Genomic DNA, 14,585 nt, shown 5'->3' with positions numbered 1-14,585 from the left:
GGGATGTTCCGATCGGAGCCTATTCATTCCACCTCCCATCCCTCCAACGCCCATGGAGCTAGGAGGGACTGCTGCTAGGAGGACCGGAGGGGGGGGCCTCTCCTGCACCCACTGTGGCCGTAGAGGACACACTGCGGACCGGTGCTGGAGAGGTTCTCCCGGGAATTCAGATGGCAGGCAGAGCACCACATCGACCCCCCAGGTGAGTCAGCACCAGCCACACCCAGAGCCCCCTGTCGACCACATGTACGTCTCTGTTTTTTTCCCTGAGTTTTCCCCTCACTCCCAGTATAAGGCGCTAGTCGATTCAGGCGCAGCTGGGAGTTTTATGGACCGTAGGGTTGCTGATAAGTTAGCGATTCCCCTGGTTAAACTGGACCAACCCTTCTCCGTGCACGCTTTAGATAGTCGACCACTAGGGTCTGGCCAAGTGAGGGAGGTAACAGTGCCACTGGTCATGGTGACGCAGGGGGGTCATAAGGAACGTATCAGCCTGTTCCTTATTGATTCCCCGGCATTTCCGGTGGTGCTGGGACTTCCCTGGCTAGCCTCTCACAACCCTCAGATTTCATGGGGGCAGAGAGCTCTTAAGGGGTGGTCGAGGGAGTGCTCAGGTAGGTGTATAGGAGTTTCCATCGGTGCAACCACGGTGGAGAGTCCAGACCAAGTCTCTACTGTACACATTCCCTCTGAATATGCCGATTTGGCTATCGCCTTCAGTAAAACGAAGGCGACTCAATTACCACCCCATCGACAGGGGGATTGTGTGATAAACCTCCAGGCTGGCGGTTTAAAGTCACGTGTATCCTCTGTCGCAGGAGGAGACAGTGGCTATGGAGACATACGTCCTTGAGACAGGGATACATTCGGCCATCTAAATCACCCGTCTCCTCGAGTTTCTTTTTTGTGAAGAAGAAGGAGGGAGGCCTGCGCCCGTGCATTGACTATAGAGGTCTAAATTCTATCACAGTGGGGTTCAGTTACCCACTACCTCTCATTGCTACGGCAGTGGAGTCATTTCACGGGGCGCGCTTCTTCACCAAACTATCTCAGGAGCGCGTATAACCTGGTGCGTATCCGAGATAGAGACGAGTGGAAAACCGCATTTAGTACCACATCTGGCCATTATGAGTACCTCGTCATGCCGTATGGGTTAAAAAATGCTCCCGCCGTCTTCCAATCCTTTGTGGACGAGGTTCTCAGAGACATGCTCAGACAGGGTGTGGTGGTGTACATCGATGACATCTTGATCTACTCCGCCACACGTGCCGCGCATGTGGCTCTGGTGCGTAAAGTGCTTGGGCGGCTGCTGGAGCATAACCTATACGTCATGGCTGAGAAATGTGAGTTCTCCAAACAAGCCGTCTCTTTTCTGGGATATCGCATTTCCACCACAGGGGTGGTGATGGAAGATGACCGCGTTACGGCTGTGCGTAATTGGCCGACCCCTACCACGGTGAAGGAGGTGCAGCGGTTCTTGGGGTTCGCCAATTATTACCGGAGGTTTATCCGGGGTTTTGGTCAGGTGGCAGCTCCCATTACCTCACTGATGAAGGGGGGTCCGGTGCGATTGCGGTGGTCGGCTGAGGCGGACAGGGCCTTCCGTCGTCTGAAGGTTCTGTTTACCGACGCTCCGGTGCTGGCGCATCCGGATCCCTCTTTGCCATTCATAGTGGAGGTGGACGCGTCCGAGGCTGGGGTAGGAGCTGTTCTTTCGCAGCGTTTGGGCGCTCCTCCGAAGCTCCGCCCCTGCGCATTCTTTTCTAAGAAGCTGAGCCCGGCGGAGCGCAACTATGATGTGGTGGACAGGGAGTTGTTAGCCGTGGTCAAGGCTTTGACAGTGTGGAGACATTGGCTTGAGGGGGCACGTCACCCTTTTCTCATCTGGACCGACCACCGTAACCTGGAGTACATCCGGGCAGCGAGGTGTGCCATGTTCTTTATGAGGTTTCAGTTTACCCTTTCGTACATTCCGGGTTCTCGGAACCGGAAGGCCGACGCACTGTCGCGTCTCTACGACACCGAGGAGCGGACCATCGATCCCACTCCCATACTCCCTGCTTCCTGTCTAGTGGCACCGGTGGTATGGGAGGTGGATGCGGACATCGAGCGGGCGGGTCGGTCAAAACCCACTCCACCTCAATGTCCCGCGGGTCTGAAGTTCGTTCCGCTGGGTGTTCGCGATCGCTTGATCCGATGGGCCCACACTCTACCCTCCTCGGGTCACCCTGGGGTGGAACGGACAGCGCGAGGCCTGAAGGGGAAGTACTGGTGGCCCACCTTGGTTGAGGATGTAAGACACTATGTCTCTTCCTGTTCGGTGTGCGCCCAGTGCAAGGCTTCTAGGCACCTGCCACGAGGGAAATTACAGCCCCTCCCCGTTCCACAGCGACCTTGGTCTCACCTCTCGGTGGATTTCCTTACGGATCTCCCGCCATCTCAGGGGAATACTACGATTCCGGTTGTTGTGGATCGGTTCTCGAAGTCCTGACGTCTGCTTCCGTTGCCCGGTCTTCCTACGGCCCTACAGACGCGGAGGCCCTATTCATCCACGTCTTCCGGCACTACGGGGTGCCCGAGGACATCGTATCTGATCGGGGTCCCCAGTTTACGTCCAGGGTGTGGAGGTCGTTTATGGAGAGGCTGGGGTCTCGGTCAGCCTGACCTCGGGTTTCCACCCCGAGAGTAATGGGCAGGTAGAGCGCATTAACCAGGATGTAGGCAGGTTTCTGCGGTCGTATTGCCAGGACCGGCCAGGGGAGTGGGCGCGGTTCATGCCCTGGGCCGAGATGGCCCAGAACTCTCAGCGCCACTCCTCTACTAACCTGTCACCCTTCCAGGTCGTGTTAGGTTATCAGCCGGTCCTGGTGCCATGGCAACAGAGCCAGACAGAGGCTCCTGCGGTGGAGGAATGGGTCCAGCACTCTAGGGAGACCTGGAATGCTGTCCAGGAGTGTATAAAGAGGGCTGGGGAACGACACAAGGAGAGCGCTGACCGCCACCGCAGTGAGGCCCCTGTGTTTAACCCAGGGGATAGAGTCTGGCTCTCGACCCGGAACCTGCCCCTCCGCCTGCCCTGCCGGAAGCTGGGTCCGCGATTTGTGGGGCCATTCAAAGTCCTGAGGAGAATAAACGAGGTGTGTTATAGGTTACAACTTCCTACATATTACCGTGTTAACCCCTCGTTTCATGTGTCTCTCCTCAGGCCGGTGGTAGCTGGTCCGCTGCAGGACGCTGAGGTGCGGGAGGTCCCCCGGCCCCCCCTGGACATCGGGGGGGCCCCGGCGTACACAGTCCGGGCCATCTTGGACTCCCGACGTCGGGTGGGGGGCCTGCAGTACCTCGTGGACTGGGAGGGGTACGGTCCGGAGGAGAGGTGCTGGGTCCCGGCGAGGGACATTCTGGATCCAGCCATGTTGCGGAATTTCCACAGCCTCCGCCCGGATCGCCCAGCGCCTCGCCCTCCGGGTCGTCCACGAGGCCGGCGTCGGCGCGCTGCGGGACCCGCGCGTCAGGGGAGGGGTACTGTCACAACGTCCACAGAAGGTGGCGCCTCTCCTCGGTCGGGCGGTGTTCGGCGGTCGTCGTCGCCGGCCTACTAGCTGCCACCGATCTGTGTTTCAGTGTCTGTTAGTTATGTCTGTTTTTTGATTGCACCTGTTTCGTGTTTGTCATTAGTGGGGGGGTATTTAGTCTGTCTGTGTTTAGTTAGGATTCGTGCGGGATTGTTCTTTGTTACGTGTGGTAGAGGTGGTGTTGGTTTTATGTGCCCGTCTGCCCGTCTGCCTTTTCGAGCGGAGCTTCCTCTAGACTTTTGACTGAAATCCCAGCCTTATATGGATTTTGCCCTGGGATTTATTAAATCACGTTGGTTCCAACGGACCTCAGTCTCCTGCGCTTGACTCACCCTTAAACTGTTCTATCCGCCCGTGACAATAAGAAAGTTAGGGTGATGTCACCATGTGCCCTTAACAATCCCGCTTCCTGAATCCAAATTGTTTGACACAGGGCAGGGGACCAGTAACTTTATGATCAAACTTTACTTTTCATTCTTTGATCTGGTTTAATCCAAGTACCATCAAAACTCAAGAAACATATTATTTTGACTGTTAATGACCTTCAAAATATTAAATGCGCAAATTATTGAAGAAAAATGTACATTTTCAGTGTACAAATATCACATAATGAACAGGAATGACATGTTCGCTCACGGGTGGCCAAAAATACCTATTTGAAAGAAACACCCCCAATAGGCCACACCTCCTGAAAATAATCTATGGATTACATTAAAAAAGACATCCAGAATGAAAGTGAATAAAAACTGAGGCTAAATTAACCCATGTTTGATTAATACAAAGGTGTGGCCTATTGGGGGCTTTGGCAACCCATGAGGATAAATGTCATTCATGTCCATCATTTTAAGTTTGTGCACGTAAGTTTGTATTTTTATTCAATTTTTTGCACATCACACCTTATCATCTAAAATGCAAAAATAACATGATATGATGGATGGTCTCCTCTCAGCTGATGGAGCTATCTCCATCCCTCTGGAAGGTGACCCCAAGCAGCCTGGTGGTCTCTGTTTTCTGTTCTACCTGATAATTCATTGCACAGACCTGGTGTCCCAGATCTAAATCAGTCCCTAATTAGAGGGGGGGAATGAAAATATTTAGCGGAACTTAGTTCAAGGTCCAAAGTTGAGTTTGTGGGTCTTGGTATATGATGTACAGCAGACACGTGGGAGTACTATCACTGACCTCCGGGTCTTGTGTTTCCAGGTGTGTCTGTTCGCTGCTCAGGTTGTCCTTCCTCTCCTCTGCAGACCCAACACCTGTCCCGGGCCCAGTTTTCCTCTAGACGTGACGCTTGGCATTCAGGTCAAAGAGTTCAATCTCAGTTTCATCAAACCAGAGAATATTGTTTCTCATGGTCTGAGAGTCTTGAGGTACCTTTTGGCAAACTCCAAGTGGGCTGTCAAGTGCCTTTTACTGAGGAGTGGCTTCAGTCTGGACAATCTACCCTAAAGGCCTGATTGGTGGAGTGTTGCAGAGATGGTTGTCCTTCTGGAAGGTTCACGCATCTCCACAGAGGAACTCTGTCAGAGTGACCATCGGGTTCTTGGTATCCTCCCTGACCAAGGCCTTTCTCCCCCGATTGCTCAGTTTGGCCGGGTGGCCAGTTCTAGGAAGAGTCTTGGTGGTTACAAACTTCTTCCATTTAAGAATGATGGAGGCCACTGTGTTCTTGGGGACCTTCAATGCTGCAGAAATGTTTTGGTACCCTTCCCCAGATTTGTGCCTCAACACAATCCTGTCTTGGCGCTCTACGGACAATTCCTTCGACCTCATGGCTTGGATTTTGCTCTGACATGTACTTTCTAGTGAGTGACCTTATATAGACAGGCGTGTGCCTTTCCAAATAAAAATAATTTACCACAGGTTGACTCCAATTAAGTTATAGAAACAACTCAAGGATGATCAATGGAGAAAGGATGCACTTGAGCTCAATTTCAAGTCTCATAGCAAAGGGTCTGAATAGTTATGTAAATAAGGTATTCCTGTTTTTTATCTTTAATAAATGTGTAAAAATGTATAAAAACCTGTTTTCGCTTTGTCATTATGGGGTATTGTGTGTAGATTGCTTAGAGATTTAAAAAATATATATTTTAGAACAAGCCTGTAACTTAACAAAATGTGGAAAAAGTCAAGGGGTCTGAATACTTTTCCGAAGGTATTGTACATAGGCACTTAGGATACATTTATTCCAAAATGAATTACAGTTTAAAGTTCAAATGAAATCCATAATTAATTTAAAATTCCAAATAATAAATAATTCAAACAATATGTAATCAATTTAAATTAGATAAATAAACAAAGGGTCATCCAATCAAACAAGAACAAAACAAAAGCAATACATATACATTTTTTAAAGTCAGTCAATCAGTCACTCCGTCCACAATGTGTCTGTGTCTTTATGTGTTGTGGTAGGGGAAGGGGTGTCGTCTGGGCTGGCAGTTGCTGAAAGGAATTGTCAGATGTGGTTGGTCGGTGCTGTTTCCAGGGTTGGTGCTGGTTTTGTGGCTTGGACTGGGAAAAACCTGGGTTGGTACTTCTCTTGGGACTGGGACTGGAGGCCAAGGGTTGGTGCTGGGGACCGGGAAGAAAAAAAAACAGGACCCAGTAACTGGGGCTGCTACAGGTGCTGGGTCAGGCTCTGGGTCTGTAGAGGAAAGGAAGGACAACCTGAGCAGTGAGCAGACACACCTGGAAGCACAAGACCCATAGGTCAGTGATGGTACTCCCTTATGGCCTGCTCGCTTTGGTCCTTCCTCCACACCTCTTCTAGTGTGGTGATGAATGGTTCCTAGTCCTGGTCTGATTCTGTGAGAGGGATAAGTGTAGAGGGAGAAAGGGATGGAGAGGGAGCAGGGGATGGGGATGGTGGAGGGTATGTCCATTGGCCTGGTGTTGGGGCATGAGTGATGCAGCGGCAAGGCTGGAAGAAAGAGGGAGCAAACAGGGGCCGGGCCCAGACCCACCTGGCCACAGAGCACTCACAAACAGTTGGTAGGTATGTACAATGCTAGTGCCTTCGTGGGTCAGCTTTATGTATGTACCTTGTTTATAGATGGATTCCCTTGTGGGGAGGCAACCATGAACAGCCGCCTGGGGAAAGTTATTCTGTTTGGAGTCTGTTGTCAGGGTCTGGACTGAGGCTGGCTGGTTTGCTGCTGTGTGGGATCAGGGGCACGGAGGGCTTAAGGATGTGGCTCTGGGTCATTAAGGAGCGGGGTGGAGGAGTCAGGGGCAATAGGGGGCATGGTAGGGGTTCTGGGGCCCTTGGCGGTATGATGAGGGGTCTGGGAGGGGGAGACAGTTCATCAAAGGGAATAAGGGTTTTGGCGGGAGTGTTCGCTGGCGTTGGGGCTTTGGGTTCTGGTGGTCGTGTTTGCTGGCGTCAGGGTTTGGGTTCTGGTGTGGTCTTCTGGTCTGGTCTCTTGTTGGTCTGTTGTTTGTCTGGTCTTTTCCATTTGGTCATTTTTGTCCAGTTTGGGTCGTTGTCATCTACAAACTGGAATTGTGTGGTGAGGGGGTCTTCCCGGTTGTATGACCTCTCTCGAAACCGGCTCTCCTTTGACCAGGGGTTTGGAGGGGGTGTAGGTGGCAAGGAAGGGATTTATTGGGGGTGCAAAGGTGGAGGGGCCGGCAGGGGTGGGTACTGTTGGGTGATGACAGGGATGGGGGCTGTTGGAGATATCTTAGTCAGTTGGTTGTGTGGTGCCTGTGGAAAGGTCTGGGTCTTTGTTTTTGTCTGGTGGTGGGATTTGGATTGGTGGCGTTGGCCCTTGCCCTGCCTGTGTAGGAACTGGGGCAGGTTCTGAAGAAGTGGCCCCCTTTCCAACACAGGTTGCAGGGGCGTGTGAAGGTACAGTCTGAGGTGGAATGGCTGTCTTTACAGATCTTGCAGATGATGGCTGTGCAGTCTTCAGCCAGATAGCCCAGTCGGCTACAGGTCCTGCACAGTTTGGGCATGCCGTAGTAGTTGACAGAGCCTCTGTTGTTTCTCAGCATGATTGTGCTGGGGAGGTGTTGGACTCCGCCCACTCTGGTTAGGTCTGGTTACTAGCCTTTTCCGTGCCCAAGTCCAGACATCGTTTTCGTCCAGGACCCTCCTAGCCGCTGACTTGAGGGTGGCGAAACTGCTTAACCAAACTTGTATGTCCTAGTCCTGGATGCATTCATTGTGGAACTGTACTGTAACTACCTTGGATTCTGTGTCGGAAAGGGGTATGCTCGGAGTTAAATGGGGCTGGATCTTAGCACTTTCTGAATTTTGACCAAAAGTATTCTAGTAACTGGGGGGTCCTGAAACTGCCTTAAAATGATTCCTGTGGCGCTGGGGGTTTCACGAGGCAGTTCACGTCAGACGGTACAAAGCCCATTCCTCTCTGGAGAACTGCCCTGCTGAATTCCAGGCGGGTCATGGTTTCTGGTCTGGTGGTTGTTGTTGCTGGTCCTGCTGTTCCCTGGTGATTGACGGCTCCATCCTTGGCAGGTTCCTCATTGGAGATTAGTGTCAGCCTCACTGTGTTGTAGTGGCTCATCGAAGTATGTATTTCAATACTTCTGAGTATTTTGTAATTTGTATTACACTGGGCTGAACTACAGTCCAATGTATTTTGTAACAAGATACTTCCGAGAGCTGTAATTTGTATTTTCAAAATACAAAATACTTTCTATTTATAATTTTTTTTATAGCCGTTCACTATGGTCCCCTTTCACCTTGCGTTGGTGTCAGAAGTCTGATGGCACTATGGTGTGATAAGAGCATCTGCTAAATTAACTAAACATAAATGTGTATGTAAAAATGGACAATTGCAAAGCATGCTGAGTATTATTCTAATAAGCTCCGCCCAAAACAAGGTTTAGTCTAGAAGGGATACATATTTTGTCAATATTTGACATTTCATAGCAGGTTCAGGAGAATTAACGTAGCAGGTTAGGACAATTAGCTTAAGTTGTATCCCATCTAGCCATGACCCCGAAACAAGGCCAATAACATGCTGAATAAAAACGTAAATGCAACACGCAACAATTTCAAACATTTTACTGAGATACATTTCATATAAGGAAATCATTCAACTCATCAGTCCCTTATCTATGGATTCCACATGGCTAGGAATACAGATATGCATCTGTTGGTCACAGATACCTTAAAAAAAGGTAGGGGTATGGATCAGAAAACCAGTCAGTATCTGATGTGACCACCGTTTGTCTCATACAGCGCAACACACTCCTTTATATAAAGTTTACCAGGCTGTTGATTGTGGCCTGTGGAATGTTGTCCAACTCCTCTTCAATGTTTGTGCGAAGTTGCTGGATATTGGCGGAAACTGGAGCATGCTGTTGTAGACGTTGATCCAGAGCATTCCAAACTTGCTCAATGGGTGACATATCTGGTGATTACGCAGGACATGGAAGAACTGGGACATTTTCAGCTTCCAGGAATTGTGTACAGAACCTTGCGACATGGGGCCGTGCATTATCAGGCTGAAGCATGCGGTGATGAATGTCACGACAACGGGCCTCAGGATCTCGTCACGGTATCTCTGTACAGTCAAATTGCCATTGATAAAATGCAATTGTGTTCCTTGTTTATGCCTGCCCATACCATAACCCCACCGCCACAGTGGGGCACTATGTTCACAACGTTGACATCAGCAAACCACTTGCCCACAAGACACACGTGGTCTGCGTTTGTGAGGTCGGTTGGACGTACTGACACATTTTCTAAAATTACTTTGGAGACGGTTTACGATAAATTAACATTCAATTCTCTGGCAACAGCTCTGTTGGACATTCCTGCAGTCAGCATGCCAATTGCACGTTCCCTCAAAACTTGAGACATCTGTGGCATTGTGTTGTGTGACAAAACTGCACATTTTAAAGTGGCCTTTTATTGTCCCCAGCACAAGGTGCACCTGTGTAATGATCATGCGGTTTAATCAGCTTCTTGATGTGCCACACCTGTCAGGTGGATGGAGTATCTTGGCAAATGAAAAATGCTCACTAACAGGAATGTAAACAAATTTGTGCACAACTTTTTAGAGAAATAAACTTTTTGTGCATATGGAACATTTCTGCGATATTATATTTCAGCTCATGAAACATGGGACCAACACCACAAGTTGCATTTATATTTTTGTCCAGTGTAATACCCTGTGTGCTTTGCAGTTCATTTTGGTATGTCCATTTTCACATAAACATTTACATATTGGTCATTTAGCAAACACGCTCATCCAGAGTGACTTACAGTCAGTGCATTCAACTAAAGTAGATAAACAACACATATCACAGCCATAGCAAATAAAACGGTTCTGTAACCATTACTGAGAATGTTTTTGCTGTTCGTGTCGTCTACTTGAAAATGTACTTCTGTATTTTAAAAATACTAAATACGTATTTAAATTAAATCAATTTCAAAGTACAATTATTTTCTAGTGTATTTTGATACGTTGATCTTTATTGTGTTTTGTAATTGTAATTTGGTAGTTTTTGCCCATAGCCTGATGAAAAGATCATATAATACTGTCCAAACAAAACAGGTATACCAGGGCAGGAGGACCTTGTCAAAGAGAAGCTTGTATAAAATGTAAAAAACACTTCATTCTAAATAATTGTTTTCATGTAGCTTAAATTCTTTGGCCACGCTAATGTGAAAAATACGAAAACCAGTTCACATCATTGTGAGGAACGCATCATAGAGTGGAGTATTACGTTAGTTTATATGATTTAGCAGAACATGCATTAAAATCTTGAGGAGAATGTGATAACATATGGATATTGCAATAATTGTTGCATTAAGTTCAACATTAATGGACCATTTTGGTTTGTACAGGCCTGGCCAGGTGCTGAGTGTGCAACAACCCATCCACTGATTACATTTCTCCTGCAGCCTGTTTCTTCATGTTCTGTCCCCGGTCTGGACTCCATCACACTGTGCCATTGGCAGAGTGCTGTGTGTTGCTCCATCAGACCCTGGCTGCTGGCCCAGATACCTTCCTCCTCTTCCCGTACCCTGGGGCCAGTTTGTACCCTCCAGACCCTTGTGCTCCAAATACTGTGCTCCACACACGCGCATGCACATACACACACATACACGGCCCTGTGGCAAGCGGTAATCGGCAGCTCTCCGCATTCCCTGGAGCGGCTCCAAGGCCCCAGCCATGGCACTGGAGGTTTTTCCCTGTGAAGAAAGGATCATTAAGAAGATAGGACTCATTTCAACACTTTTTGAACATGTCTCAGAGGGGTTGTCAAAAAAAGAGTGTCCAGCCTTCAGATTTACAGTCTCTCCGTCTGCACCTCTTTGTTTGGTTTCACAATCTGAATCTGGGAATAGACACAGAATGTTTCACCACAGCTCCTTCATTGAGGATCAACCCATTGACTCCCATTTGAGACAAAATGGCATAACCATACAGATATACAATATAAACTCAGTAAAAAAAGAAACGTCCCCTTTTCAGGACCCTATCTTTCAAAGATAATTAGTAAAAATCCATATAACTTCACAGATCTTCATTGTAAAGGGTTTAAACTATCATTGTCTGAAAAATATCATTGTCTGAACTACTGACCTACACTGAACAAAAATATAAACGCAACATGTAGTGTTGGTCCCATGTTTCATTAGCTGAAATATATATATTTTTAAATGTTCCATACGCACAAAAAATGTATTTCACTAAAATGTTGTGCACAAATTAGTTTACATCCCTGTTAGTGAACATTTCTCATTTGCCAAGATAATTCATCCACTTGAAAGGTGTGGCATATCATGTTTGGAAACATCTTTCATCACACAACCATTGATCCAAAATATTATGAAATGCCACGAGCAGCAAATGACACCTTTACAGTGCATTCGGAAAGTATTCAGACCCCTAGAAATCCTTATCAATCTACACACAATACCCCATAACGACCCAAAAAAAGATTTTAGACATTTTTGAAAGTTTATTAGAAATAAAATACTCAAATATCACATTTACATAAACATTCAGACCCTTTACTCAGTACTTTGTCGAAGCACATTTGGCAGCGATTACAGCCTCAAGTCTTCTTGGGTATGACACTACAAGCTTGGCACACCTGTATTTGGGGAGTTTCTCCCATTCTTCTCTGCAGATCCTCTCAAGCTCTCTCAGGTTGGATGGGGAGTGTCGCTGCACAGCTATTTTCAGGTCTCTCCAGATATGTTTGATCGGGTTCAAGTCCGGGCTCTGGCTGGGCCACTCAAGGACATTCAGAGACTTGTCCTGAAGCCACTCCGGCGTTGTCTTGGCTCTGTGCTTAGGGTCGATGTCCTGTTGGAAGGCTAACCTTTGCCGCAATCTAAGGTCCTGAGCGCTCTGGAGCAGGTTTTCATGAAGGACCTCTCTGTACTTTGCTCCGTTCATCTTTCCCTTGATCCTGAATTGTTTCCCAGGCCCTGCCGCTGAAAAACATCCCCATAGCATGATGCTGCCACCACCCTGCTTCACAGTAGAGATGGTGTCAGGTTTCCTCCAGACGTGAAGCTTAGCATTCAGACCAAAGAGTTCAATCTTGGTTTCATCAAACCAGAGAATCTTGTTTCTCATGGTCTGAGAGTCCTTTAGGTTCATTTTGGCAAACTCCAAGCGGGCTGTCATGTGCCTTTTACTGAGGAGTGGCTTCTGTCTGGCCACTCTACCATAAACGCCTGAAGTGCTGCAGAGATAGGTTGTGGAAGGTGGAAGGTTCTCCCATTTCCAAAGAGGAACTCTGCAGGTCTGTCAGAGTGACCATCGGGTTCTTGGTAACCTCCATGACCAAGGACCTTCTCACCCGATTCCTCAGTTTGGCCTGGCAACCAGCTCGAAAATCAAATCAAGTCAAACTTTATTTGTCACATGCGCCTTACCGTGAACTTTATTTGTAGACCTTACCGTGAAATGCCTACTTACAAGTCCTTAACCAACAGTGCAGTTCAAGAAGAGTTAATAAAATATTCACCAAATTAACTAAAGTAAAAAAATAAAAAAATAAAAAGTAACACAATAACATAACAGTAACGAGTCTATATACAGGGGGCATCGGTACCGAGTCAGTGTGCGGGGGTACAGGTTAGTTGAGGTAATTTGTACATGTAGGTACTGGTGAAGTGACAATGCATAGATAATAAACAGTGAGTAGCAGCAGTGTACAAAGAAATGGGGGGGGCAATGTAGTAGTCCGGTGGCCATTTGATGAATTGTTCAGCAGTCTTATGGCTTGGGGGTAGAAGCTGTTAAGGAGCCTTTTGGTCCTAGACTTGGTGCTCCTGTACCGCTTGCCGTGCGGTAGCAGAGAAAACAGTCTATGACTTGGGTGACTGGAGTCTCTGACAATTTTATGGGCTTTCCTCTGACACCACCTATTACATAGGTCCTGGATGGCAGGAAGCTTGGACCCAGTGATGTACTGGGCCCTACGCACTACTCTCTGTAGCGCCTTACGGTCAGCGGTCAGATGCCCAGCAGTTGCCATACCAGGCGGTGATGCAACTGGTAAGGATGCTCTCGATGGTGCAGCTGTAGAACTTTTTGAGGATCTGGGGACCATGCTAAATTGTTTCAGTTTCCTGAGGGGGAAAAGTTTTGTTATGGCCTCTTCACGACTGTCTTGGTGTGTTTGGACCATGATAGTTCGTTGGTGATGTGGACACCAAGGAACTTGAAACTCTCGACCCGCTCCACTATAGCCCCGTTGATGTTAATGGGGGGCCTGTTCAGTCCACCTTTTCCTGTAGTCCACAATCAGCTCCTTTGTCTCCCTCCTCACATTGAGGGAGAGGTTGTTGTCCTGGCACCACACTGCCAGTTCTCTGACCTCCTCCCTATAGGGTGTCTCATCGTTGTCAGTGATCAGGCCTACCACTGTTGTGTCGTCAGCAAACTTAATGATGGTGTTGGAGTCATGTTTGGACACGCAGTCGTGGGTGAACAGGGAGTACAGGAGGGGACTAAGTACACACCCCTGAGGGGCCCCAGTACTGTGGATCAGCGTGGCAGACGTGTTGTTTCCTACCCTTACCACCTGGGGGTGGCCTGTCAGGAAGTCCAGGACTCTAGTAAGAGTCTTGGTGGTATCAAACTTCTTCCATTTAAGAAAGACGGAGGCCACTATATTCTTGGGGACCTTCAATGCTGCAGACATTTTATGGTACCCTTCCCCAAATCTGTGCCTCGACACAATCCTGTCTCGGATCACTATGGACAATTCCTTCAACCTCATGTCTAGGTTTTTGCTCTGACATGCACTGTCAACTGTGGGACCTTAAATAGACAGGTGTGCCTTTTTAAATCATGTCTGATCAATTTAATTTATCACAGGTGGACTCCAATCAAGTTGTGAAAGGTCTCAAGGATGATCAATGGAAACAGGATGCGCCTGAGCTAATTTTCACGTCTCATAGCAAAGGGTCTGAATAGTTATGTAAATAAGGTATTTCTGTTTTTGTAAATTTGCAAACATTTCTAAAAAACAGTTTTTGCTTTGTCATTATGGGGTATTGTATCTAGATTGATGAGGAACATTTTTTATTTAATCCATTTTAGAAGAAGGCTGTAACGCAAGAAAATGTGGAAAAAGTCAAGGGGTCTGAATACTTTCCGAATGCGCTGTAGACATGGTCGCACAGGTTCAAAGCTTCAAAGAAACTTTGCAATGTACAAGCATTTCGCTACACCCGTAATAACATCTGCTAAATATGTTTATACGACCAATACAATTTGATATGACGATTTGAATTGATTTAATCATCAAAACACAACATAATGATATCTTCTCAATTTTAACAACCAAATAGCAAAAATTGCAAGATACAATACATTTCAAAATTGCCTTTTGAATGTAATATGCTACAGTACTGCGAATTACAGTACATTACACTGTTTTGACATTAGGCAATATATACTTGCATTATCCATCAAAATGTACCCATAAAAAAAACGTTATTTCTATCCCATGTGTGATCAAAGGTGTGATTGAAAACATCTTTCGCAATCATTGATGAAAAAA

Source organism: Salmo salar, chromosome ssa10 (genome assembly GCF_905237065.1).
Source record: "Salmo salar chromosome ssa10, Ssal_v3.1, whole genome shotgun sequence".
NCBI classification, from domain to species: domain Eukaryota; kingdom Metazoa; phylum Chordata; class Actinopteri; order Salmoniformes; family Salmonidae; genus Salmo; species Salmo salar.
The sequence above is the reverse complement of the archived record's forward strand: the minus strand, read 5'-3'. Positions refer to the sequence as shown.